Source organism: Saccopteryx bilineata, chromosome 12 (assembly GCF_036850765.1).
Source record: "Saccopteryx bilineata isolate mSacBil1 chromosome 12, mSacBil1_pri_phased_curated, whole genome shotgun sequence".
In the NCBI taxonomy this organism is placed as follows: domain Eukaryota; kingdom Metazoa; phylum Chordata; class Mammalia; order Chiroptera; family Emballonuridae; genus Saccopteryx; species Saccopteryx bilineata.
The window spans coordinates 7793195-7819503 of record NC_089501.1 but is presented as its reverse complement, the minus strand read 5'-3'; the positions used below and the strand labels follow the sequence as shown (position 1 = coordinate 7819503).

Below are 26309 nucleotides of genomic sequence, written 5' to 3'. Positions count from 1 at the left end.
GTTCCTCTCTGTCTCTCAAATAAATAAAATAATAAAAAAAATAATAAATAATTTTTTTTTTTGTATTTTTCTGAAGTTGGAAACGGGGAGGCAGTCAGACAGGCTCCTGCATGCGCCCAACCAGGATCCACCCGGCATGCCCACCAGGGGGCGATGCTCTGCCCATCTGGGGCGTCGCTCTGTCGCAACCAGAGCCATTCTAGCGCCTGAGGCAGAGGCCATGGAGCCATCCTCAGCAGGGCCAACTTTGCTCCAATGGAGCCTTGGCTGTGGGAGGGGAAGAGAGAGACAGAGAGGAAGGAGAGGGGTAGGGGTGGAGAAGCAGATGGGCGCTTCTCCTGTGTGCCCTGGCCGGGAATCGAACCTGGGACTCCTGCATGCCAGGCTGATGCTCTACCACTGAGCCAACTGGCCAGGGCCAATAAATAAAAATTTTTTAATGTATAATAATGGCTTTAATCTGTGTATGTGTTTGATGTTATAGAGAGACATCCAAGTTTTTGAAAAACTTTTTAAAAAAATACCAGGCAGCTTTATAGTTTTAGCTATCCAGACCCTCTTTGTTTCCTACTCCATACTAAGAACAAATCCTCAGCTCTCAATGTATGGCCAAAAGAGAATGCAAATCAGTGAAAGGCAGTGGTTGGGCTTAATATTTAAGATTTTTCTAGGTCAAGTAAAATAACTGAAAAAGATATTTAATAGGTTCACTAGTAGAATGGAGATAAATAATAAGAAATAATCTTGGAATTTGAAATCAGAAATTACCCAATTCAAAAAACAAGAAACATAATGTTAAATAAAAATGAACAGTTTTAGAGATCTGTAAGACAAAAATCAAGAAACCCAAGATAAGCATAGCTGAAATCCTAGAAGGAAGAACAAAAAGCAGAAAAAGATATATGGAGAACAGTCGCTGAAAAATCACCTATTTTGTAAAAAATATTAACTTATAGACCTAAGAAGTTCAAATAACATCAAGCAGTACAAACACTAAGCAAAAAACAAACAAACAAAAAAACCCTAAGCACATCAGAGTTAAACTTCTGAATGCCAAAGATAAAAAGAAAATTTTGAAAGCATCCAGAAAAAAATGACATTATATCTAGGGAGAACAATAATACCATTATCAGTTGGCTTCTCATAAGAAATAATGGAGTACCATAGGTTCTGTCATATTCAAAGTACAGTAAGATTTTTTAAAAACCCTGTCAATCATGAGTTCTATATCCAGCTAAAAGTAAGTAGTAAAAAATAATGCAAGGAGATACAGCTAAACAGCCAACAGAGAAATTAAAATTGATTACTAAGGCCCTGGCCAGTTGGTTCAGTGGTAGAGCATTAGCCTGGCTTGTGGAAGTCCCAGGTTCGATTCCCAGTCAGGGCACACAGGAGAAGCGCCCATCAGCTTCTCCACCCTTCCCCCCTCTCCTTCCTCCCTTTCTCTCTCTCTTCCCCCCTCCTGCAGCCAAGGCTCCATTGGAACAAAGTTGGCCCGGGCACTGAGGATGGCTCCATGGCTTCCACCTCAGGTGCTAGAATGGCTCCAGCGGCAACGGAGCATCGCCCCCTGGTGGGCATGCCAGGTGGATCCTGGTCAGGCACATGTGGGAGTCTGACTGCCTCCCCACTTCTAACTTCGGAGAAAAAAAATTTTTGATTACTAAGTATTGTTTGATTAATGCAAAGGAAGGCAGAAGAGAAGGTACAGAAGAAAAGGCGGATAAGACAAATAGAAGACAAATAGCAAAATGTCAAACCTAAATATGACCATATCAGTAATTACACTAAATAAAAATAGACTGGCCTGACCTGTGGTGGCTCAGTGCATGGAGTATCAACCTGAAATGTTGAGATCACTGGTTCAAGACCCTGGGATTGCCTGGTCAAGGCACATGCGGGAGGCAACAAGTAGGTGCTTCCTGCTCCCCCACCCTGCCTCTCTCTCTCTCTTTCTCTAAAAATCCATAAATAAAATCTTTAAAAATAAAATAAAAATAGACTAAAGACTCCAATCAAATGGCAGAGACCGATTGGATAAAAACTCAAAAATCAATTATATCATGTTTAAAGAGATGCACTTTAAATAAAAAAACACAAATAAGTGTAAAATTTTTAAAACTGAAAAAAGTCTGACCTGTGGTGGCTCAGTGGATGGTGTATCAGCCTGGAATGCTGAGATCACCATTTGGAGGCCCCGGGCTTGCCCACTCAAGGCACATACAAGAAACAACTGTGGTTTGATGCTTCCCATTCCTCTCCTCCCCCTGTCTTTATTTTATTATTATTATTATTTTTTGTATTTTTCTGAAGCTGGAAACGGGGAGAGACAGTCAGACTCCCACACGTGCCCGACCGGGATCCACCTGACATGCCCACCAGGGGCGAAGCTCTGCCCACCAGGGGGCGATGCTCTGCCCCTCTGGGGCGTCGCTCTGCCGCAACCAGAGCCACTCTAGCGCCTGGGGCAGAGGCCAAGGAGCCATCCCCAGCGCCCAGGCCATCTTTGCTCCAATGGAGCCTTGGCTGCGGGAGGGGAAGAGAGAGACAGAGAGGAAGGAGGGGGGCGGGGTGGAGAAGCAAATGGGCGCTTCTCCTATGTGCCCTGGCCGGGAATCGAACCCGGGTCCCCCGTACGCCAGGCCGACGCTCTACCGCTGAGCCAACCAGCCAGGGCTCCTCCCCCTGTCTTTGTCTCTCTCTCTCTCTCTCTAAAATCAATAAATAAAATCTTTTTAAAAATATTTAAAAAGCCTGACCTGTGGTGGCGCAATAGATAAAGCATCAACCTGGAAAGCTGAGGTGGCCAGTTCGAAACCCTGGGCTTGCTCGGTCAAGGCACATGTGGAAGTTGATGCTTCTTGCTCCTCCCTCCCCCTTCTCTCTCTTTTTCCTTCCCTCTCTCAAAATGAATAAATTAAAAAAAAATTAAAAATAAAAATAGATTTGCCATGTAAATAACCCTAAGAAGGCTGGAGTGGCTATACAAATATTAGACAAGATAGACTTCAAGACAAGAACTAGCATTAAAAACAAAGAGGGGTACATCAATAATGATAAGTATCAATGCATCAGGAAGATATACCAATGACAAATTTATACATATTTAATAATAGTGCTTCAGAAATATAGGAAGCAATAAAATTTGATCCCTACCTTATCATATTAAAAAATTACCTCAAATAAATCATAAACTCTATCTTATTTATTTTTTAAATGTTTATTGTATTGGTTTTAGAAAGACAGGGGGAAGGAAGAGAGGGAGAGAGAGACAGGAACATTCATCTGTTCCTGTACGTGCCCTGACCGGGGACCAGACTGGCAGCTTCTGCGCTTCACGACAATGCTCTAACCAACTGAGCTACCCAGCCAGGGCTGAATCATAAAATTTAAATGTGAAACTGAAAACTAGAAAACTTCTACAAGAAAACATTGGAGAAAATCTTTGTGACCTTGGGTTAGCAAATGATTTTCTAGATACAACAAAAACACAATCTATGTAAGAAAACAATTGATAAACTAAACTTCATTAAAACTAACAACTTCTCCTTGAAAGACACTGTTAGGAATGAGAAGACAAGCCACAAACAGAGAGAGGAAGGATTTGAAAATTATATATCTAATAATAAACTTGTATCCAGATTTTATTAAAGAATTCTCAAAACTCAATGAAAACAAAGCAACCCAATTTAAAAATGGGCAGAAGTCACTTCTTAAAAAGAGATATACAAATGGATATATGCATAAGAAAAAATGTTAAACATCATTAGTCATGAAGGAAATATAAATGAAATAATGAAAAACCACACACACCTCTTAGAATGGCTAAAAAGAAAAAGACTAATCATATTAGGTGTTGGGTGAGGATGTAAGGCAACTGGAACTGTCATACATTGCTCCTCGGAAAATAAAATTGTACAACCACTTTGGAAAACAGTTTAGGATTTTTTTTTTTCTTTTGTATTTTTCCGAAGCTGGAAACGGGGAGAGACAGTCAGACTCCCGCATGCGCCCGACCGGGACCCACCCGGCACGCCCACCAGGGGGCGATGCTCTGCCCCTCCGGGGTGCGACCCGAGCCACCCCAGCGCCCGGGGCAGAGGCCAGGGAGCCATCCCCAGCGCCCGGGCCATCCTTGCTCCAATGGAGCCTCGGCTGCAGGAGGGGAAGAGAGAGACAGAGAGGAAGGAGAGGGGGAGGGGTGGAGAAGCAGATGGGCGCCTCTCCTGTGTGCCCTGGCTGGGAATCGAACCCGGGACTTCCACACGCCAGGCCGACACTCCACCACTGAGCCAACCAGCCAGGGCCAGTTTAGGATTTTTTTAAAAGTTAAATATAACCTTACCATATGAGATGCTATACCACTTTTAAGTGTTTACCTAAGAGAAACAAGAGCATGTGTTCAGCCTGATCTGTGGTGGTGAAGTGGCTGGAGCATCGACCTGGAACCCTGAGGTTGCTGGTTCCAGGCCCTGGGCTTGACTAGTCAAGGCACATACGAGATGCAACTACTACAAGTTGATCCTTCCCACTTCTCCCCACTCCCTGCTTTTCTCTCTCTGAAATCAATAAATAAGATCTTTTAAAAACAACAACAACAAAAAAAAACAAATGGAGTGTATGTCCATAGAAAATCTTGTATACAGACATTTATAGCTATCTAATAATAAAAAACCTGAAAAAATCCGTATGTCCAGAAATAAGTGATTGAATAAACAAATTATGCTGTATTCATGTAATGGAATACTACTCAGCAATAAATAGGAGTGAACTATTGATAAATATAATAATATAGATGAAAACTAATAATCATGCTCAGTGAAAGAAATCAACAACAAAGGAGTATATAAAGTATGATTCCATGTAGACAAAAATTCTAAAAAAAAAGAAATTTATAGTGACAGAGAAAACATCAGTGTTTATCTGATTGGGAGTTGGAGAGGGGGAGGGGGGGAGCTGAAGGAACGGATTACCCAGGGGCACAAAGAAACTTTTTTAATGTAATGGCATGTTCATTATCTTGACTATAGTAGTGGTTCCACTAGTTTACATGCATATGACAAAACTCATCAAATTGCATACCTTAAATGTGCAGAACCTATATGGAAGATTTCAACAGGAACAAAAAATGTCATAAAAAACAAACACAGGGCCTGACCAGGTGGTAGCAAAATGGATAGAGCATCGACCTGGGATGCTAAGGACACATGTTTGAAAATCCAAGGTCGCTGGCTTGAGCGCAGGCTCATCTGGCTTGAGCACAGGATCTCCAGCCTGAGTGTGGGGTTGCCAGCTAGAGCGTGGGATCATAAACATGACCCCATGGTCACTGGCTTGAGCCCAAGATCGCTGGCTTGAGCAAGGGGCCATTGCCTCAGTTGCAGTGCCACCCTCCTCATCAAAGCACATATGAGAAAACAATCAATGAACAACTCAAGTGCCACAACTACAAGTTGATGCTTATCTCCAGCTCTCTCCCTTCCTGTCTCTTTCTTTCAGATGGTGTAAAAAAGAAAAAGAAAAGAAAAAACCAATGCCAATAAAAAACAGTAAAAAAAAAAAGAATAAAACAGAAAGGAGGAACTAGATAAATCTACATCATATTTGTATTATTAGCACATCACTCAGTAATTAGTAGAACTGAAGACCAAAAACAATCAATAAAATATTCAAGTCTAGATGACACTGTCAACCATCTTAACCTAATTGACATATATAGAACTCTATATCCAACAATTGCAGAAAATTGTTTGCTCTGCCAGGGAAATTGTTAATCACTGACGAGGGTGGGGTGGCGACAGATGCAGGAGAGAACTAACCTTTCTGGAATGCCTCTTAATCCATGGGAAGGACCTGCAGAGAACTGTCTTAGATCTTTTAGGCAACCCTTTGAGGTATATTATCTTCATCTTAAATATGGGGAAAAAGATTAGAGATGTTAGGCAATTTGCCAAGGTTATGCAACTTTAGAGGGATTCAAACTAAACATTCCAGGTGTAACAGGAATAAGAAGACATGCCCAATAGTCCTTCATTAAAAAACATCTACCATGAGCACCAGAGCCAGGCACCATACTTGAATTTGATAAAAAGCCATCCCTCCCTGGAGAAGCTTACAATCGAGCTACAATAACACAAATTCCAGACCCCAATCAAGATGACACAGCGAAGTCACACTTCCTCGCATCATCTGTTGTTCCCAACACAAATTAGCAATAAAGTTAAAAGTATTTTTAAAAAAATACAATAAAGACCTAGTCATGAGCTGCTGACTAGCTGCAAAAAGAGATAGGCTAGGTTGGACATGTCCTTTGAGGTTCAGGTTCGAGTCTGGAAGCAGGCATTGGCAGACAAAGAACACTAAAAGTGCTCCCTTTGAACCAGAAAAGGAGAGCTAACCTGATTAACTGAGGCCAGAGCTGAAACTCCCCAATACCTGGAGAAAGGAGGCTGGAGCTGAGAGAGAGTTGGGGGGAACTCAATGATTTCTATACAGATTTAAGATTTAGAACACTACAAGGCTCTAAGGAAGGAGTAGCACATAGACTCACTCTCCTGATCTGGCTCTGAAACAAGGTCCCCATTAGTTCCCTGGCTGTGTCTGAGATTTCCATTGCTAATATGGAGAAGAAATTTAAAAGCCCTGGTTCTAAAATGGGAAATCAAGGAGGAAGAAACCATTAGGTAAGGAGGGTGAGGAAAGAGAGAATCAAACAAACAAAATATACCTCCCACTCAAAATGATCCTGTAAACTCGAATTCCAAAAAACTGAAGCCAATACAATCCTAAGAAAGACAACCAACAAAATTAGCAAATAGCATCACTCCACATAAAATTAATCCTATAGACCAGCCTGACTACCACTCCAAAATAAGTATGTTGAGAACTTTCAAAGAAATAAATGAAAAGAAAAAAAAGAGGAAAGAATTTTCATTTAAAAACAAACAAACAGAAAAAGAAATAAGAAATGACAGCCTGGCCTGTGGTGGCACAGTAAATAGAGCATCGACCCGGAACACTGATGTTGCCAGTTCGAAGCCCTGGGCCTGCCCAGTTAAGGCACATATGAGCAGCAATCAATGAACTGAAGTGAAGCAACTATGAGTTGTTACTTCTCATTCCTCCCCCTCCCTCTCTCCTCTCTCTGTACAATCAATAAATAAAATCTTAAAGCCTAGCCAGGTGATGGCAAAGGGGACAGAGCACCAGCCTGGGATGCTGAGGACCCAGGTTTGAAACCCCAAGGTCACTGGCTTGAGCATGAATTCATCCCACCTGCTTGAGTGCAGTCTCATAACCTTGAGCATGTGATTATAGATATGACCCATGGTTGCTGCCTTAAGCCCAAAGGTCGCTGGCTTGAAGTCCAAGGTTGCTGGCCTGAGTCCAAGGTCACTGGCTCGGCTGGAGCCCCCCTCCCCCCATGAAGGCACATGAGAAGCAATCAATGAACAACGAGGGTGCCACAACTATGAGTTGATGCTTCTCATCTCTCTCCATTCTTGTCTGTCTGTCCCTGTCTGTACCTCTCTCTCTTGCAAATAATAATAATAATAAAATAAAAAGGAAATGACAAAACAAGCAAAGAAAATCAAGGGTAAGGGCATAAAAAAGACTATTCAGACATATGAAAGTTGATGTTTTCTGCTCCCCCCACTTCTCTCTTTCTCCTCTCTCTAAAATGAATAAAATCTGAAAAAAAAAAAAGACTCTTCATTAGCAATCCTGAATATGAAAAAAGTCACTGAAGAAAAAAATTCAATAGATGAAGAAAATGGGCCCTGGCCAGTTGGCTTAGAGGTAGAGGGTTGGCCTGATGTTTGGTTGTCCCAGGTTCAATTCCTGGTCAGGGCACACAGGAGAAGTGACCATCTGCTTCACCCCTCCCCCTCTCCTTATATTTCTCTCTTCCTCTCCCACAGGCATGGCTCACTTGGAGCAAGTGGGCTCCAGGTACTGAGCAAGTTGGCCCCAGGTGCTAAGGATGGCTCCATGGCCTCACCTCAGGCACTAAAATAGCTCAGTTGCTGAGCAATGGAGCAATGGTCCCAGATGGACAGAGCATCGCCCCATAGAGGGCTTGCAGGGTAGATCCTGGTCAGGGCACATATGGGACTCTGTCTGCCTCCCCAATTCTCAGTTAAGAAAATAATAATAATAATAAAAAGAAAATGTTTTATTTCAGATTAGAAAGTTAAATATGAAAAAAGTATCTTACACTGGATCTTAGCCAAAAGGCCAAGAAGCAATGAAAAAAGTATCTTAAAGAATATTTTGGGCTTGACCAGGCAGTGGTGTAGTGGATAGAGCGTCGGTCTGAAATGCAGAGGACCCAGGTTCGAGACCCCGAGGTCGCCAGCTTGAGCACGGGCTCCTCTGGTTTGAGCAAGGCTCACCAGCTTGGACCCAAGGTCTCTGGCTTGAGCAAGGCGTTAATCGGTCTGTTGTAGCCCCCTGGTCAAGGCATATATGAGAAAGCAATCAATGAACAACTAAAGTGCCACAACGAGAAACTGATGATTAATGCTTCTCATCTCTCTCCATTCCTGTCTGTACCTATCTATCCCTCTCTCTGACTCTCTGTCTCCGTAAAAATTAAATAAATAAATAAATAAATAAATTTTTAAAAAGAATATTTTGGCCTGACCTGTGGTGGCGCAGTGGATAGAGCGTCAGATTGGGATGCAGAAGGATCCAGGTTCAAGACCCCAAGGTCGCCAGCTTGAGCGCGGGCTCATCTGGTTTGAGCAAAAAGCTCACTGGCTTGGACCCAAGGTCGCTGGCTCCAGCAAGGGGTTACTCGGTCTGCTGAAGGCCCACGGTCAAGGCACATACGAGAAAGCAATCAATGAACAACTAAGAAATCGCAACATGCAACGAGAAACTAATGAATGATGCTTCTCAACTCTCTCCGTTCCTGTCTGTCTGTCCCTGTCTATCTCTGCCTCTGTAAAAGAAAAAAAAAAAAAAAAAGAATATTTTGGCTTGAACTCTGATGGTGCAGTGGATAAAGCATCGACCTGGAATGCTGATGTCACTGGTTCCTAACCCCAGGCTTGCCCAGTCAAGGCACACATGAGAAGCAACTACTACCAGCTGATGCTTCCACTCCTCACTGCCCCTTCTTTCTTTTTCTCTCTCCTCTCTCTAAAATCAATCAATAAAATATTTTTTTAAAAGAATATTTTGACCTCATGATAGGAAAGATTTTTAAGACTTAAGTACAAACCATAAAGGAAAATATGAATGAAATCTGACCTCATTAAAAATTTACAACTTCAGCTCTGGCTGGTTGACTCAGTGGTAGAGTGTCAGTCTGGCATATGGATGTCCCGGGTTTGATTCCCGGTCAGGGCACACAGGAGAAGAGCCCATCTGCTTCTCCACCCTTCTCTTGCTTCTCTCTTTCTTTCTTCCCCTCCTGCAGCTATGGTTCAGAGTTGGCTCCAGGCACTGAGGATGGCTCCAATGGCCTCCACCTCTGGCGCTAAGAAGAGCTCAGTTGCTGAGCAACAGAGCAACACCCCAAATGGGCACAGCATCAGCCCCTAGAGGGCTTGCCTGGTGGATCCCGGTAGGGCACAAGCGGGAGTCTGTTTCTCAGCCTCCCCTCTTCTCACTGAATAAAAAAAAAATTACAACTTCAATGCCTCTGAAGACCCTAGAACTAAATCAAAAAGAGATGATCGATAGCATAGATCATTGCAGTATTAACTAGTAAACTATTACCATCTTGCATTTATAAAGGGAGCCTATAAATCAATAAGAAAGACAACTCAACAAAAATATGGGCCAAGGAGATGGGATTAAAGAGATAGAAGAGAAAACCCAATGGCCCGTTGACATTTACAGAGATGCTTACTGGTAATCAGGAAAATGCAAATTAAAAAAAACAATAAATCACCATAATTTGGCAAAGAATAACTAGTCTGACCATAACAAATTTTAGTGAGGCCATGAGGAAATGGGAACTCTTACATATACCAATTGAAATAACTATTGTGAACAGCAATTTGGTAACATCTAGAAAAGTCAAGATATGCAAACCCTACATGCTAGCACTGCCACTTCCAGATATGTACTCCAGAGAAATTTCACACGTGCACAAGGAGACACGAGTACTGAAGCACTGTTTATAACAGTAAAAAGCTGGAAACAACCTAAACACACTAGAACAAATAAAGAAACGGTATAACATACAATGAAATACAGATTCACACATACATAGCAATAGTATAAAACATGATGGGAATAATAAAAACAAATTCAGGATAGTGATTACCTCTGGGAAGGCATGGATGAAGGAGATTAGGAATAATGAGAGGTATACAGGGACCATGATCGAGGATATTACATTTTACATCTTTTTAAAAGGAAAGAAAATTAGAATATGAGGAGTGGGCATATAGAAATGCATCTGTTATATTATTCATTGCATTTTTCTGTTTGTTCAAAATACTGAATAAAAAGATACAGGAAGTTAGCTTTCAGATTCTCAAAAGAGTTATTCTAGAGGAGGTAGAATAGCTTTACAAAAAAGAGCTAAATATTGGGGAAATAACTTTCAAACTTCTTCCATTAGAAAGCTCACTTTAAAAACGATAGGCTATTTTGGCAAAATTGAAATATTCCAATTCCATTTTTACCACTGATCTGGAATTAAAGCTTCTCTTCACATTATAATAATAGTTCTTTTAAAATATCAAATAAAATGCCTTAGAAGGCACAGTGGAGCGCGGAGTTGCTGGCTTGAGCATCGGATCATAGACGTGACTCCATTGTCGCTGGCTTGAGCAAAGGGTCACTCACTCTGCTATAGCATACACACACCCCTCCGGGTTAAGGCATATATGAGAAAGCAATCAATGAACAACTAAGGTGCCACAATGAAGAATTGATGCTTCTCATCTTTCTCCCTTCCTGTCTGTCTGTCCCTATCTGTCCCTCTCTCTGACTCTCTGTCTCTGACACACACAGCCATCAAAAATATAATAGAAGAGCTGTGTTATCACGCCCCCCTTCTCCATCACTTTTGTATACTAACTGGCATTCATGAGGCGCACAGATTAGAAAAGCAGCTTTTTTGGTGCTGGCAGTTAGGATCATAGTTCTGACACTTGCTGAACTGCCTTAAAACTACAGGTAGTTTGAGGTTCTATTCTATGCTTTCATGGATACTGACTACCTGGCTAACTTGTACCTACAATTCTCAGAAACCTAATTCTCAGAAAAAAATAAGTCTTATTTCAACAGTAAGATCAAAACTTAAGACTTCTCTGCTTTATTTTAGAATACTGTTAGGTTTACAGAAAAATTGTGAAGACAGTAAAGAGTGCCCATATACTTGACATCCAGCTTCTCCTACTAATTAACATCTTATATTAGTATGGTATATCTAATTAATGAACCAATATTGATATATTATTCCATCTATACTATATTCTATACTTTATTCAGATTAGTTTTTACTTAATGTCCTTTATCTGTTCTAGGATTCTAGCCAGAATAAACATTATTTCAGTTACTGTCTCAACTCTTCTTGACTAGGACAGTTTGTCCTCTCTGCTGACAGAACTAGGAAATACATGCTTGTACATGGACCTATGCATATACACATACCTGTAACACATAGCTATAAGTACTTTCTATATGTGACCATCCATATCTGTATTATATGAACCATAAATTCACAAGTCATTCAAATCTGATAATCTCCGACTTTTCACCTACTTCTTTTTTATTTTATTTTATTGATTTTATAGAGAGAGGAAGGGGGAGACAGACAGAAATACAGATCTGCTCCTGTATATGCCTGGATCAAGAATTGAACCGGCAACTGCTGCACTTTGGGCCGATGCTCCAACCAACTGAGGTAACCGACCTGGACTCACCTACTTCTTTCAGGAAGAAAAGGAGAGATGAACTTATCCCTTGAGAGGAAATCTCTAAGAAGCCATATTTTTCTGGTTTATTAAAAATATTTAGAATCTCTATATAAAGAATGTTAAAGCAATCCTAAGATCATCTAGACATAAAGTGAACTAAAGCTTCACTTCCACATATTTCCCAGGTCATGGCATACATAGGAAATAATAACAGTCAAACAGCTCACTCGGGTAAAATGGACAAGTTTGCTCATAGCTGGAGGCAGTGGCTCAGGGACTTGGGCTTCAGGAACACTGAGGGGATCAATGTTGATGCTCACCTGTAATTACTCAGCTCACTTGGGAAGCACTGAACTCTTAACATCTACAGAGATTTCTGAAATTGTGTATCATATACTACTCCTAAAATATGAAAAGTAACATCAAGTCGGGTTAAAAATAAAAAATCACAATACATCATATCCATATCAACTGTTGGGTCTCCAGTGTTTGCCTTTAATTTTACAGTTCTCAGAAATTTAAAGAATTTGGTCTTGACTTTGAGGGATTTTTTTATTTTTTCAGGGTTGGTAGGAATAAGTTTATTTATTTTTTAAATTTTATTTATTTATTTTTTTTTACAGAGACAGAGAATGAGTCAGAGAGAGGGATAGACAGGGACAGACAGACAGTAATACAGAGAGATGAGAAGCATCAATCATTAGTTTTTCATTGCGCGTTGCAACACCTTAGTTGTTCATTGATTGCTTTCTCACATGTGCCTTGACCGTGGGCCTTCAGCAGGCTGAGCAACCCCTTGCTGGAGCCAGTGACCTTGGGTCCAAGCTGGTGAGCCTCGCTCAAACCAGATGAGCCCGCACTCAAGCTGGCGACCTTAAGGTCTCGAACCTGGGTCCTTCCGCATCCCAGTCCGACACTCTATCCACTGCGCCACCACCAGGTCAGGCAATAAGTTTATTTTTAAATTTTTATTTATTGACTGATTTTATTTATTGGTTTTAGAGAAAGGATGGGAGAGAGAGGGAGAAACATAGATTTGTTGTTTCACTTATTTATGCATTAATTGGTTGATTCTTGTATGTGCTCTGATCAGGGATCTAACCTGCAACCTTGGTGCTCTAAGCAACTGAGCTACCCTGCGGAGATTTTACCTCCTAACTTAGCTTCACACTTCTAGCCTCTAATGTAAAGCTCCTCACTCCTCACTGATTAGAACTCATACTAAGAGTAATGAACGTTTTCTAACCCTACTACTGTTCAAACTAGAAGGTAAAATCTCCCAGCCCATGTCCATAAAGGCTGTGTGCTAGTCACTATGGTTAAGTGTGATTTTTAAAAAGATTTTATTTACTGATTTTAGAGAGAGGAGAGAGAATGGCGAGGAGGTGGGGAGGAGCAGGACGCATCAACTCATAGTACACTGCTCACAAGAATTAGGGGATCAAGGAATGTGCAGATACTCCAGTACTTTCAGCCTTTTATATAGTGCATTTTCACCAATGAAACAAAAGTTGGTTTTGCATCTCATTTGCATAATCAAACAACTTTCTTTAACTTATTGTTTGCTTTTCTGATGTTCTTGCTTAATAAAAAAATCAAATACTTTTTTTTATTGCTTCATATTCATTTTGAAATATCCCCTAATTTTTGTGAGCACTATAGTTGCTTCTCATATGTGCCTCGACCAGGCAAACCCAGGGATTCAAACCAGTGACCTCAGCATTCCAAGTAGATGCTTTTTCCACTGGGGCACCACAGGTCTGGCTAAATGTGAGTTTTAATTAGGTTTCTCAGTTTCCATGCAAGGATGACAACCTGAAAGTCTGTTAGTTTGAGCTCTAAAGGAGATAAGTGTATTGTAAATGAACAATAAAATACCCACAATACAGGTCCTAAACTCCTGGACAGCTTTTATTGAAAGCAATGCTAGTTAAAATGGAAAAATTGTGTAGTGTACTCTCTACAGATTAGGCCTCCTTAGATTAGGCCAGACCTCGAATCTTGGACCAGATGAACTGGTTCCTGGTAGAACTATTTTCAGTTATCTCTTGATGTCACAGCTTCAGCTTTAAACAAAAGACATTTAAAGAACCAACCTGATGAAGTCCATTATTATACCTATCATAAAAGTAACGCCAACATTCATTCATTACTCAGTGCTTCCCACAAGAAGTTATGGGTTAGGAAACACTGAGCTTCCTTGAGTAATAATAGGCAAAATTTTACTCTCTTTCTTCACCATACTTCCCTTTACATTTTGGTTGCCAGGAAGCTTAGAATCAAATTTGTTATCGCATTATAACAATATAGGCCCTTACTGTTTATGTATTAGGTACCACTCCCCCCTCCCCAGTCTTAACCACATACCATATACTTTATACTTTCAATGCTTCCTGATTTCCAATTTTCTGTTCCTATCTTACCATTTTATTTGTGTAGTGTTTTATACTTCCGAATACCACCTCATATCCTTTGCAGAATGAAGTAATATAAATTAATATACATATAATCCCATTATGATAGTTGTTTAAACTTTGTAGTAATAACAAGATTAATGAACTGTAGAGAGAAAGTTAAAAGGAAAATTTTTTCCATATATATATTTTTAAATACTCTCCAAAAAAGAAAGAAAATAAACCACTATTCTTCACCTGAACATCATTTTCTGATACGACTCTACAACATAATTTTAAATTCTGGGCCATTGAGAAAAATACTTTCCTAATTAGATCCCTTCAAACATCCATTTTCTCTACCTCTATTTCTGTGTACCTCTTCTCCCCCATGGTCAACTTTTCTCTTTGCTTTCCTTTTCTTAAAAATTTTATTTTATTGGTTTTAGAGAGGCAGGGAAGTAAGAAGTATCGACTCATATTCGCTTTACTTTCGTTGTTCATTGCTTGCTTGTTGCTTGTTGTATGTGCCTTGACCAGTAAGCCCAGGGTATCGAACTGGCAACCCCTGTGTTCCAGGTCTACGCTCTGTCCACTGTGCCACCACAGGCCAGTCTGTCTCTTTTCTTAACTGCAGGAACCACAAGAGTGGTGGCTACACACCAAGAATTAAAATCATAACTAATAATGCTCAATAGAAACACTAAAAATATACTCAAGAGCAAGCATCTTGTCTTCGTAAGGAAAAAGAAAAACTACCGTTTATGGAGCACCTACCAAGTGGCAGACAATATGTGGGGCACTTTATACACACCACTTCAATCTTCAGAGCAACCCCAGGATATAGACAGTATCACCACATTACAGTATTTGAAGTAGCCAAAGCTCAGAGAAGAAGTAATTTGCCTAAGGGTGCCCAGTTGTTAAAGTGGAAGCCTCTAAATTTATACCCCATACTGTCTGGTCCAAAGCTCTGCTCTGTCCACTCCTTCACCTCTTATAAACAACTATACTGCTTGCTTGCTTTTCTTTCTTTCTTCTCTTTCTTTTTCTCTCTCTCACTTTCTTCTTTTTCTTTTATTGAGAGTGACAGGCAGGGACAGACAGGAAGGGAGAGAGATGAGAAGCATCAACTTATTGCAGCACTATAGATGTTCATTGATTGCTTTCTCATGCGTGCCTTAACAGGGGTGGGTGGGCTTCTGCTGAGCCAGAGACCCTTGCTCAAGCCAGCAACCATGGGGCCATGTCTATGAGACCACAGTAAAGCCCAGGACCTTGGGGTTTCTAACTTGGGTCCTCAGCATCCCAGGCTGATGCTCTATCCAGTGCGCCACCGCCTGGTCAGGCACAACTATACTGCTTTTATAACCTCAAAATGCCTTTCTATGGAAGAATATAACAAAACCAAGCTCTTCCAAGGATGTTCTACCATATAGGCGCTCGGCATCCACTTCCTCCCGAGCTTCTCCAGCACTTGCTATTGGTGCCCCTCACTGTCACTGAACCAAGGTTCTTTGCCCTTGCATTGTCTTTACACCCACTCACCTTGTCTCTCCAAATCTAAATTTCGTTTTTTCTTCCATTTATTGATTTTTACAGAGAAAGGAGAGGGAGAATGATAAGTAGTTATTTCACTCTAGCTGTTCATCTGTTGCTTGTGGCATGTGTCTTGACCAGGCAAGCCCAGGGTTTTGAACTGGCAACCTCAGCGCTCTAGGATGGTGCTCTAACCACTGTGCCAGCACAGGCCAGGCATCTAAATTTCTAAAATGCCACCACCATACCTTACATATGCTTTCCTCCCTACTATCTTCATATCATAGTAAATACTCAAAAGTGCCACATAAATGAATAAATGGGGACATTCAATCCTTGAAAGGGAAATTCCTGCTGGATATGTAATATCAGATTATTCTACCTTTTGCAAATATGACTAGATCCAAATGTACTTCCTTTGTCCATGGTAAGGTGTTCCTCACTCCAGCAACATGCTTTCTGAGAAGCCAGAAAAGAGTTCCTGGACATACAACTAAACCTACCTACAGCAAGGTATCAGACATTTCTGTGCTACTTTACTTCTCCCGCAATGAAATAGCCCTGATTCATGAGACTTTCCTTGAATTTCTCAGTTCAGCCTTGTTCTGCCATAGGGTTGATAGAATCAAGTTCTATGTAACAACAAATAACTTTCTAAAAAGTTAACTCTAATAAAAATGTTGAATAGAATGTAACTAAGGTAAGGACCAAGTCCTGAAAGAAAATAAAAGTTCTATTTATCAAATTTGTATGCTACGTATTCATTCAACAATATAATGTATATGCCATTATTGTTCTAGGTGCTGAGGATAGCAGTGAACAAAACAGACATAAATCCCTGCCCTTATGGAGCTGCCATTCTATTGGGTGACAAAAGAACTAGAAAGAATGGTTGAAAGGGTAATTGGCAAAATTAGACTCAAAAGCCATATGTAAAGGAGACTGAAACCATGAAAACAAAATCAAATTTAATGGCGAAGACTCTGGCCAGGCTGTGTGTGGCAGAGGGTTGGCCTGGCGTGTGGATGTCCCGGGTTCGATTCCTGGTCAGGGCACACAGGAGAAAGGCCCATCTGCTTCTCCACCCCTCCCCTTCTTGCTTTTTTTTTTTTTTTTTGTATTTTTCTGAAGCTGAAAACGGGGAGAGACAGTCAGACAGACTCCCGCATGAGCCCAATCGGGATCCACCCGGCACGCCCACCAGGGGCAACGCTCTGCCCACCAGGGGGTGATGCTCTGCCCCTCTGGGGCGTCGCTCTGTTGCGACTAGAGCCATTCTAGCGCCTGGGGCAGAGGCCAAGGAGCCATCCCAGCGCCTGGGCCATCTTTGCTCCAATTGAACCTTGGCTGCAGGAGGGGAAAAGAGAGACAGAGAGGAAGGAAGGGGGGGGGTGGAGAAGCAAATGGGCGCTTCTTCTATGTGCCCTGGCTGGGAATCGAACCCGGGTCCCCCGCACGCCAGGCCGACTCTCTACCGCTGAGCCAACTGGCCAGGGCCCCCTTCTTGTTTCTTTTTCTCTCTTCCCTCTTGCAGCTATGGCTCGATAAGAGCAAGTTGGGGCCTGACCTGTGGTGGCGCAGTGGATAAAGCGTCGACCTGGAAATGCTGAGGTCGCCAGTTCGAAACCCTGGGCTTGCCTGGTCAAGGCACATATGGGAGTTGATGCTTCCAGCTCCTCCCCCCTGTCTCTCTCTCCGTCTCTCTCTATCTCTCTCTCCCCCTCTCTCTCCTCTCTAAAATGAATAAATTAAAAAAAAAAAAGAGCAAGTTGGCCTCAGGCACTGAAGATGGCTCCATGTACTCCACCTCAGGTACTAAGAAGAGCTTAGCTGCTGAGCAACAGAGCAATGCCCCAGATGGGCAGAGCATCGCCCCTAATGAGCTTCCCAGGTGGATCTCAGTAGGGGAGCATACAGGAGTCTGTCTCTCGGCCTGCTCTCCTCTCACTGAATAAAAAAAGAAAAAAATTTAATGAAGGAGAAAATATAGCATTTTACATATAGAGTCCAGGAAATTAAACAGACAAATATAAATGGGAAAGGGATATACAGCTGTGTGGTAACTGAACAAGGTGTGAACCATGTATTGTGGGACCACTCAGGAGGGACACCCACCCCAGATATGGAAGGGAAGGAGCTGTCAGACCCTCTTTCCTCAGGGTAATACCCAAAATGTCTTGAAGAATGAGCAAGCCTTAATCAGACAAAGATGGGGGAAAGAGGAGGCAGGAACATTCCATGCAGAGGGCAAAGCATGTACAGAATTAACATCTATAAGCAGTTATTGACGGGTGCAGACAGAATCACAGCACAGCCTTGTCTGTCATTCTAAGAAATACAGACTTTAACCTTAACACGTTAAGATGTCATTAGGTTTTAACCTAGGAATTACATGATCAAATGGTATTTTAGAAACTTCACTCTGCCAACAGTTCAGAGAATGAACTATTATTCATGGGGGAGGTTGTGAGGGAGGCAGTTGAGAGGCTTCTACAACGACAAATAATGATATGAACTCAGAAGTGGCAAAGAATCCAAAGAAACAGAGAGATGTAGTGATGGAATCAATAGAACTTATGATTCATTAAATATGAAAAGATAAAGGGAGTTGACAATAAGGTTGACTCTTTTTAAAAAATATATATTTTTATTGATTGATCTAGAGAGAGAAGAGAGAACGAGAAACATCAATCTGTAGTTCCACTTATTTACACATTCATTGGTTGATTCTTATATGTGCCCTGGCACATATCGAAGCCACAACCTTGGCTTATCGGGACAATGCTCTAACCAACTGAGCTACAGGTTGACTCTTAAAAGATCTGGCTAAGTGACAAAGTGGAGAAAGGGCAGAGGCAGAGTCCGAGAATAAAGAATGGGTTTGGGGAGTGGGCAAAGGGGATAATGAGTTTGTTTAAAAATACCAACAACTTACTCAATATGCCTGAATGTAAGGCCAGTTTCTTTTTCCAAAATTATTCCTGAGGGAAGAAGTAGTTGCTTTATATTAAATTATCTTTCAAAAATTTCCGTATCATAGGGCACTTTCTCAATTTCTATATTTTGAAACAATTATTGCTGGTGGAGACAAGCCAGAAACTACCTTGACTGCTGCTGGTTTTGAATGCTAGTAGAGGTGACTTGATAGACATAATTGGTTAAAAAGGAGCACATAAATTTAACAGATTGATTATTTTCCTGGAGCATGCCTCATACTTGCATGTTTAGATGTTATAAATTTCAAAAAGCAACATAGTGAGTAAGTAGTTATGTTGTAGAGATCACAAATATGCACTCACAAAACAAAAATATGTGTCCTAATACTGTGCGAGTAGAGACTCGTCACAGAAAACCTTCCTCATTCCCTGGTCTCTTGTTTCCCATTCAGGGACTTCCCAATGGAGTCAACTCAAGGCCTGCCTCCACCCCCTCGGTGACTTGGGAAAGATGATCTGCTTGGTGCCTTTGGTAAAAGGAACTGAGCATGTCAGTCAGCCCCTTTGGGCTTCCCTCCTTAGTAGTAGCCTGTCCCCAGGAGGTCCAAATTCTCTGATAATCCATGACATACGTTTACAGGGCAAAGCCTGCAGGAGAGACTTAAATGGATCACCTCACCTGTAACTGCCACACCATTCCCATCCTTTCAAGGCAGAGGGAGGTATTTGGTGGCCATGCATCATAATGATATTGATGATGATGATGATGCTGGAATTTATTTAAAATTCACTATGTGCCAGAAACTCTAGATGCTTCATATATTTTAAGTTATTTAATATCCACAGCAAACTTATGAGGTAGGTTATTCTTAAGTAATTTAGATAGGTCTAGGAAAACTCTAAGGTAAAAAAAATTTTCCAGTTAATCTCAAACTGTCACCCCTCTATAGCCCTGCACAGAACTTTGCATATGTTTCCTATAGAGTTTTGTGCTAAGTAACATTTATTAAGTGCTTACCACATGCCAGGCACCATTTAAGTGCTTGATATTCATTATTAATATAATGAATGTTTAATCATTCATGTGTAATCCTTAAACAACCCTGATTGAAGTACACTTATTATCTCTGTGCAAAGGAGGAAACTGAGGCAAATGATTAAACAACTTGCCCAAGGCCACAAAGGTACAAAGCCAAGTCTGTAAGCAACTACAGCAAACCTATGGAGACACACTGGAGCACCTCCTCCTGAAACTGTTCTGTACAAACAAGTCTTGATATTCTAAGAAAGCATCAACCTACACAGATAAGTTTCAACCTAACAGGTAGATTTCTATCTCTGTGAATCAAATGCCTCTTTCCCCTGTCCTAAGTGCCAACTAAACAAAGATGCTCTCATAACAGCATTCCTAGGCATAAGTAATTCTGCCAAGGAGTTACTTACTATTGAATAGCAGCAAATTAAGAGGTAACATTTAAACTGCCAAGATAAGCCACAAAATGCATATTTAGGCTGGATTTCAAGCCACACCTCTCACTCACATTCCTCTCCAACAGAAGATTCTGGACCTAGATCAGCTTTTACATAAAAGAGTTTATTAAGACAAGTTGAGTTGATGAATGACTAAGAAAAAAAATAGCTTAAAAGAAAGGATACCAAAACCAGTCATCTTTTACTCTGTTCTCCTATGCTCTAGAAATTCTGACTTTCTTGCCATAGCATGAAAGAAAGATTTTAGCCAAATCAAAATTACCTCTGCCAGTCTATTTAATCTCAAAATCAAATTCAAATAACAGGCCTCTGTTGGAAGTGTAACAGTAAAAAGATTGATAACCAACTAAAACCTGAAGGTGGATGTGATGTGACCAGCACCACTCCCTTAGACTCTCACAGAAGAACCCCTGCAGATCACCGATGCAAACTCTCACAAAAAAATCTTATTTAAGAACACGCAGAGGCTCAGCACTGACACAGAGAGACTCATAACTCTACACTTGCTCTTGTTCAGGGCTCAAAAAAAGACCATTTCCACATCTACTGTTCTATGTCCTAAAAACAAAAGGGGATCTCTTCCAAAGGCCATGAAGTTGTGCCTGTGCCATTGCCAAACTCAGAAAGTGGCACCACAGATGGCTCAAGTGTGTGCAGAGGACTTGAGCAGCAGCAGCACTTAGGTAAGAGAAAAACAAATTAACTTAGTCCTTCACTAAGGGAGCAGGATTGCAGTGGATTCTTGAATAATGAAGTTTCACTTCCAAGCAGAACTGAGTATTCATTTCCTTGCTTTTCTTCCTGTTCCAATTTATGGTTCTGGTGGTACTCACCAATCAGCATGATATTCACAGACATTGTACTTGGAGAGAAACGTGGCAGTATCAAACAATTTACATTATTCTTAAATACACACATACATTGTTGGATCTAAAGTGAGTGAAACATGACACTAATTGTTTATATTGGAAATTAGTAGACACTGAATGTTAGGATGGTTGTGACTTTATACAAATAATAAGACAACTTCAAAAATAAATTCAGCTACAAATATTTTGTATTTAAAAATTAAAATTCTCAAAAATATTAAAATTCTTGGTTTATATTTTGTATTTTACTTTTGATTTTTTCTCATGTAACTATTTTAATGAAATAATCTATATACTATAAAATTTGACCTTTTAAAAAATGCACAAGTCAGTGGTTTTTAGTATATTCACAAAGTTGAGCAACCATGATCATAATCTAATTACAGAACATTTTATTCACCCCAAAAAGAAACACCATCCTTTCTCCCCCGAGCCTCTAGCAACCACTAACATATTTTTTGACTTTGGACATTTTATATAAATGAAAGCATACAATACACTTCCACTTTGGGTCAAGCTTATTTCACTTAGAATGTTTTCAAAGTTCATCTAAGTTGTAGCTTCGAAGTATGAATATTTTCTTCCTTTTTGTGGCTGAGTAATATTCCATTTATCAGTATACTGCTTTTTGTTTATCTATTCCATTGATGAACATTTGGATTGTTTTCACTTTTCAGTTATGAATAATGCTACTATGTTTGTATATAAGGTTCTGCATGCACATATCTTTTCAATTCTCTTAGGCAAAATTACTGTCATGTGGTAACATTTTGAAGAACTGCCAGACTATTTTCCAAAGTGGCTGTATCATTTTAAATTTCTACCAGTAATGTATGAAGGTTCTAATTTTTATACATCCTTGCCAACATTTGTTATTGTTCATCCTCTTTTATTATAGCTATTTTAGTACCAGTGAAATAGTATTTCACTGTAATTTCTATTGGCATGTCCCTAATGACTGATTGTTGAGCACCTTTTCTTTTTTTAGATTTTATTAGTTCATTTTTAGAGAAACAGAGGAGAGAGAAGGAAGAGGGGCAGAGCTGAACTCCCATCCTATCAACTCTCATATGTGCCTTGACCGGGCAAGCCCAGGGTTTTGAACCAGCAACCTCAGTGTTCCAGGTTGACGCTTTATCCACTGCGCCACCACGGGTCAGGCTATGTTGAGCACCTTTTCACATGTTCATTGGCCATCTGTTAACCTTTCTTAGAGAAATGTCTATTCAAATAAATGCTCTTTTTTTTTTTTTTTTGTATTTTTCTGAAGCTAGAAAAGGGGAGAGACAGTCAGACAGACTCCCGCATGCGCCCGACGGGGATCCACCTGGCACGCCCACCAGGGCGTCGCTCTGCTGTAACCAGAGCCACTCTAGCGCCTGGGGCAGAGGCCAAGAAGCCATCCCCAGCGCCCGGGCCATCTTTTGCTCCAATGGAGCCTCAGCTGCGGGAGGGGAAGAGAGAGACAGAGAGGAAGGAGAGGGGGAGGGGAGGAGAAGCAGATGGGCGCTTCTCCTGTGTGCCCTGGCTGGGAATCAAACCCAGGACTTCTGCACGCCAGGCCGACGCTCTACCACTGAGCCAACCGGCCAGGGCTAATTGCTCATTTTTAAATTGTGTTACTTGTCCTTTTACTGTTCAGTTGTTCTTTATATATTCTAGATACTAGTCCTTTAAGATACATTTCGCATAAAATTTTCTCCCATGTAGGTTCCTACTCAGTTTATTTTTTTTATAGAATTGCACACTTGAAACCTATGTAATTTTATTAATCAATGTCACTCCAACAAATTCAACTTTAAAACATTTTAAAATATATCAGACATGTGGAGAAGTAGGAAAATACAATCCCATTATGAGAAAAAATATTAACCAATAAAAGGCATCCAAATTGGAAAGGAAATAAAATCGCCTTTATTCTAAGAAAATATGATCATCTCGGAGACAATCTGATGAAATCTATAAAAGAGCTGCTATAATAAGTGAGTTCAGCAGGATAGGTGATATAATTCACAGGGAGCTCACTCATTCCAATGAAAGGCTTAAACCAATTGTCCGAGCACATTTCTTCACTAATCCAAGACAAGGCCAGTCAGCCCACAAAGGTCTGATTTTAGTGTTTGTTGGGTTGTTCATTCTTCTCATGCAAACTATTTTTTAAAAACTTTTATTGATTCTAGAGAGGGAGGGAGGGAGGGAGGGAGAGAGAGAGAGAGAGAGAGAAACAGAAACATTGGTCTGTTTCTGTATGAGCCCTGACCAAGAATCAAGCCTGCAACCTTTGTATACTGGGACAACACTAACCAACAAAGCTATCCAGCCAGGACACAAACTAAATTTAAAAAAAATTTTTGCCGCCTGTCCAGGCGGTGGCGCAGTAAATAGAGTGTCGAACTGGGATGCGGAGGACCCAGGTTTGAGACCCCGAGGTCACCAGCTTGAGCGCGGGCTCATCTGGTTTGAGCAGAAGCTCACCAGCTTGGACCCAAGGTTGCTGGCTCGAGCAAGGGGTCACTCGGTCTGCTGTAGCCCCACGGTCAAGGCACATATAAGAAAGCAATCAATGAACAACTAAGGCAGTGGTCCCCAACCTTTTTTGGGCCAGGGACTGGTTTAATGTCAGAAAATATTTTCACGGACCAGCCTTTAGGGTGGGGCGGATAAATGTATCATGTGACTGAGACAAGCATCAAGAGTGAGTCTTAGATGTAACAGAGGGAATCTGGTCATTTTTAAAAAATAAAACATTGTTCAGACTTAAATATAATTAAAACAGAAACAATGTAAGTTATTTATTCTTTCTCTGCAGACCGGTAGCGGTCCGCAGCCCGGGGGTTGGGGACCACTGAACTAAGGTGTCGCAACGAAAAACTAATGATGGATGCTTCTCATCGCTCTCCGTTCCTGCCTGTCTGTCCCTGTCTATCCCTCTCTCTGATTCTCTCTGTATCTGTAAAAAAAAAAAAATTTTGCCAAGGACACACAACTGTGACAAAGATGTTTGCCAAGGACACCGAACTGTGACAAAGATGTGGGAAACCAGCATTCTGGTGCAAGAGTACACTTTCTATTGTGCAATTTTGTACTGTAAAATGAGAGCTTTATAAAATAAATCATAAATATTGATATTTAACTCAGTATGTCTACCTCTTGGTATCTTTTTTTTCCAAAGATTTTATTTATTGATTTTTTTTTTAAGTGAGAGGAGGGGAGATCATAAAACAGACTCCTTCCTGCTTGTTTCTCGACAGGAATCTAGCCAGCATTACCTGTCTGGGGTCCATGCAGGAATCAGCTGAGCTATTTTTAGCACCTGAGGCTGAGGCTGGAACCAACCAGCTATCCTCAGAGCCCAGGGGCTATGAACCAACTGGCTACTGGAGAGGGAGAGAAAGGGGAGAGGGAGGGGGAGAGAAACAGATGATCACTTCTGTGTGCCCTAACCAGGAATCGAGCCCAGGGTGTCCATACACCTGACCGACGCTCTATCCACTGAGCAAACTGGCCAGGACCTTCTTGGAATGTATGTACCTTAAGGAAACAATCATTCATACAACGATTTATATAGAAGAATTCCATTGAATTATTACCTATAATAGGACAAAAATTGAAAATAATTTAAATGGTCAATAATCACATCATAATGTATCTGTTATGCCTCCATTCAGTAATGCTTTTAAAGAATTTTTAGAAACAGAAAAAGTTCAGCCTGATTGGAGCAGTAGATAGAGCATCGGAATGGGATGCGGAAGACCCAGGTTCAAGACCCTGAGGTCGCCAGCTTGAGCGCGGGCTCATCTGGTTTGAGCAAAGCTCACCAGCTAAGACCCAAGGGGTTGCTTGAGCAAGGGGTTACTCGGTCTGCTGCAGACCCCCGGTCAAGGCACATATGAGAAAGCAATCAATGAACAACTAAGGTGTCGCAACAAAAAACTGATGATTGATGCTTCTCATCTCTCTTCGTTCCTGTCTATCTGTCCCTATCTATCCCTCTCTTTCTCGCTCTGTCTCTGTAAAAAAAAAAAGAGAGAGAGTTTGAAGGTTTGAGTTAATTACAAAGAAAAAATAAATAAATGAAAAATAAAGTTATCATCTCCAGGTAAAACAAATCTTAAAAAAAGAGAAAAAGTTCATGTTTGATGAAAAATACTAGTAAAAATGTAAACCTTGCAAAACATTATACATTGTTATTGTTATACATTTAGTATATAAATACAGCTAGAAAACTAAGGAAAGCCCTGGCCACATAGCTCAACTGATTAGAGCATTTTCCCAATATGCCAAGGTTGGAGGTTTGATCCCTAGTCAAGGCACATACAAAAATCAACCAATGAATGCACAAATAAGTGAAACAACAAATCAATCCTTCTCTCACTTCCTTTCTAAAACTCAATCAATAAATAAAAATGAAAAATTAAGGAAAGATTTCAAAATGTTTACAGTAGCTAATACTGAATGATAAGACCCATCTTCTATTTCCTAAGTTGTCTTCAGTTACCTAGGAGTGGTTGAATATATGATTCCCAGACCTTCCCTCCAATAGTCAAAGGCAAGACTATTAGGCGCTGTATTTGAAAAGAAATTCAGACATGGAATAGTAGCTCAGTTTTATTTGCTGCTGTGACAAATACTTAGGCACCAAATAAAACAAGTGGACCGCAAGTACCCAAAGGCCAGTACAGGTAAAAGATTAAGGCCCCATAATAATGTGGCAACTACCACAGAATTCACTGCGGTAGAAAGGATTCACTGCCTAGGACTGGATACGAGGTTGGGCCTCAGCCCCCTTTTTCCTAGCTCAGGTTTAGTGGGTAAGAGGGGGCCCAAAGAGCTGCATGGTCTGCATCACCAGGGAAAGCTGGTCAAGAAAGCTGATGATGGAAATTCGAAGAAGGCGAGAATCTTCAGCCCTCCATCAGACCAACAAGATGCCTCTGTTCACAGTGAGCTCCTTCCTAACTGCCTCTCGGTGGGGTTCCGCATCTGGGGCAAGGGATTCACAGGCGATGTCTGCCTCCAAGGGGGAGGGGAACGGCACACTGAGGGTGAATACACGTAGCCGATTTCCCGGCCTTCTGGCCGTGAGTGCGGTGTCTCCTCTCTGTCCCGAAACGTCCTGTGCTTGCGCCGCACTCAGAGCTCCGCTGCCTGAGCCCGTAGGATCCACACCGTCTGCAATGCTGCATTCCTCCATGA

General features: G+C 41.1%; 1 protein-coding gene and 1 non-coding gene across 2 annotated transcripts in view; both read right to left on the bottom strand.

Annotated features, from left to right (window-relative positions):
• The window catches only part of SLC16A10 (solute carrier family 16 member 10), a 157667-nt gene that overhangs the window by 87950 nt on the left and 43408 nt on the right, over positions 1 to 26309 (bottom strand). The gene's annotated exons all lie outside the window — the stretch shown is intronic.
• LOC136316559 (U2 spliceosomal RNA) lies at positions 8060 to 8250 on the bottom strand. The gene has a single exon (XR_010727780.1). It is a non-coding gene; the product is annotated as a U2 spliceosomal RNA (small nuclear RNA).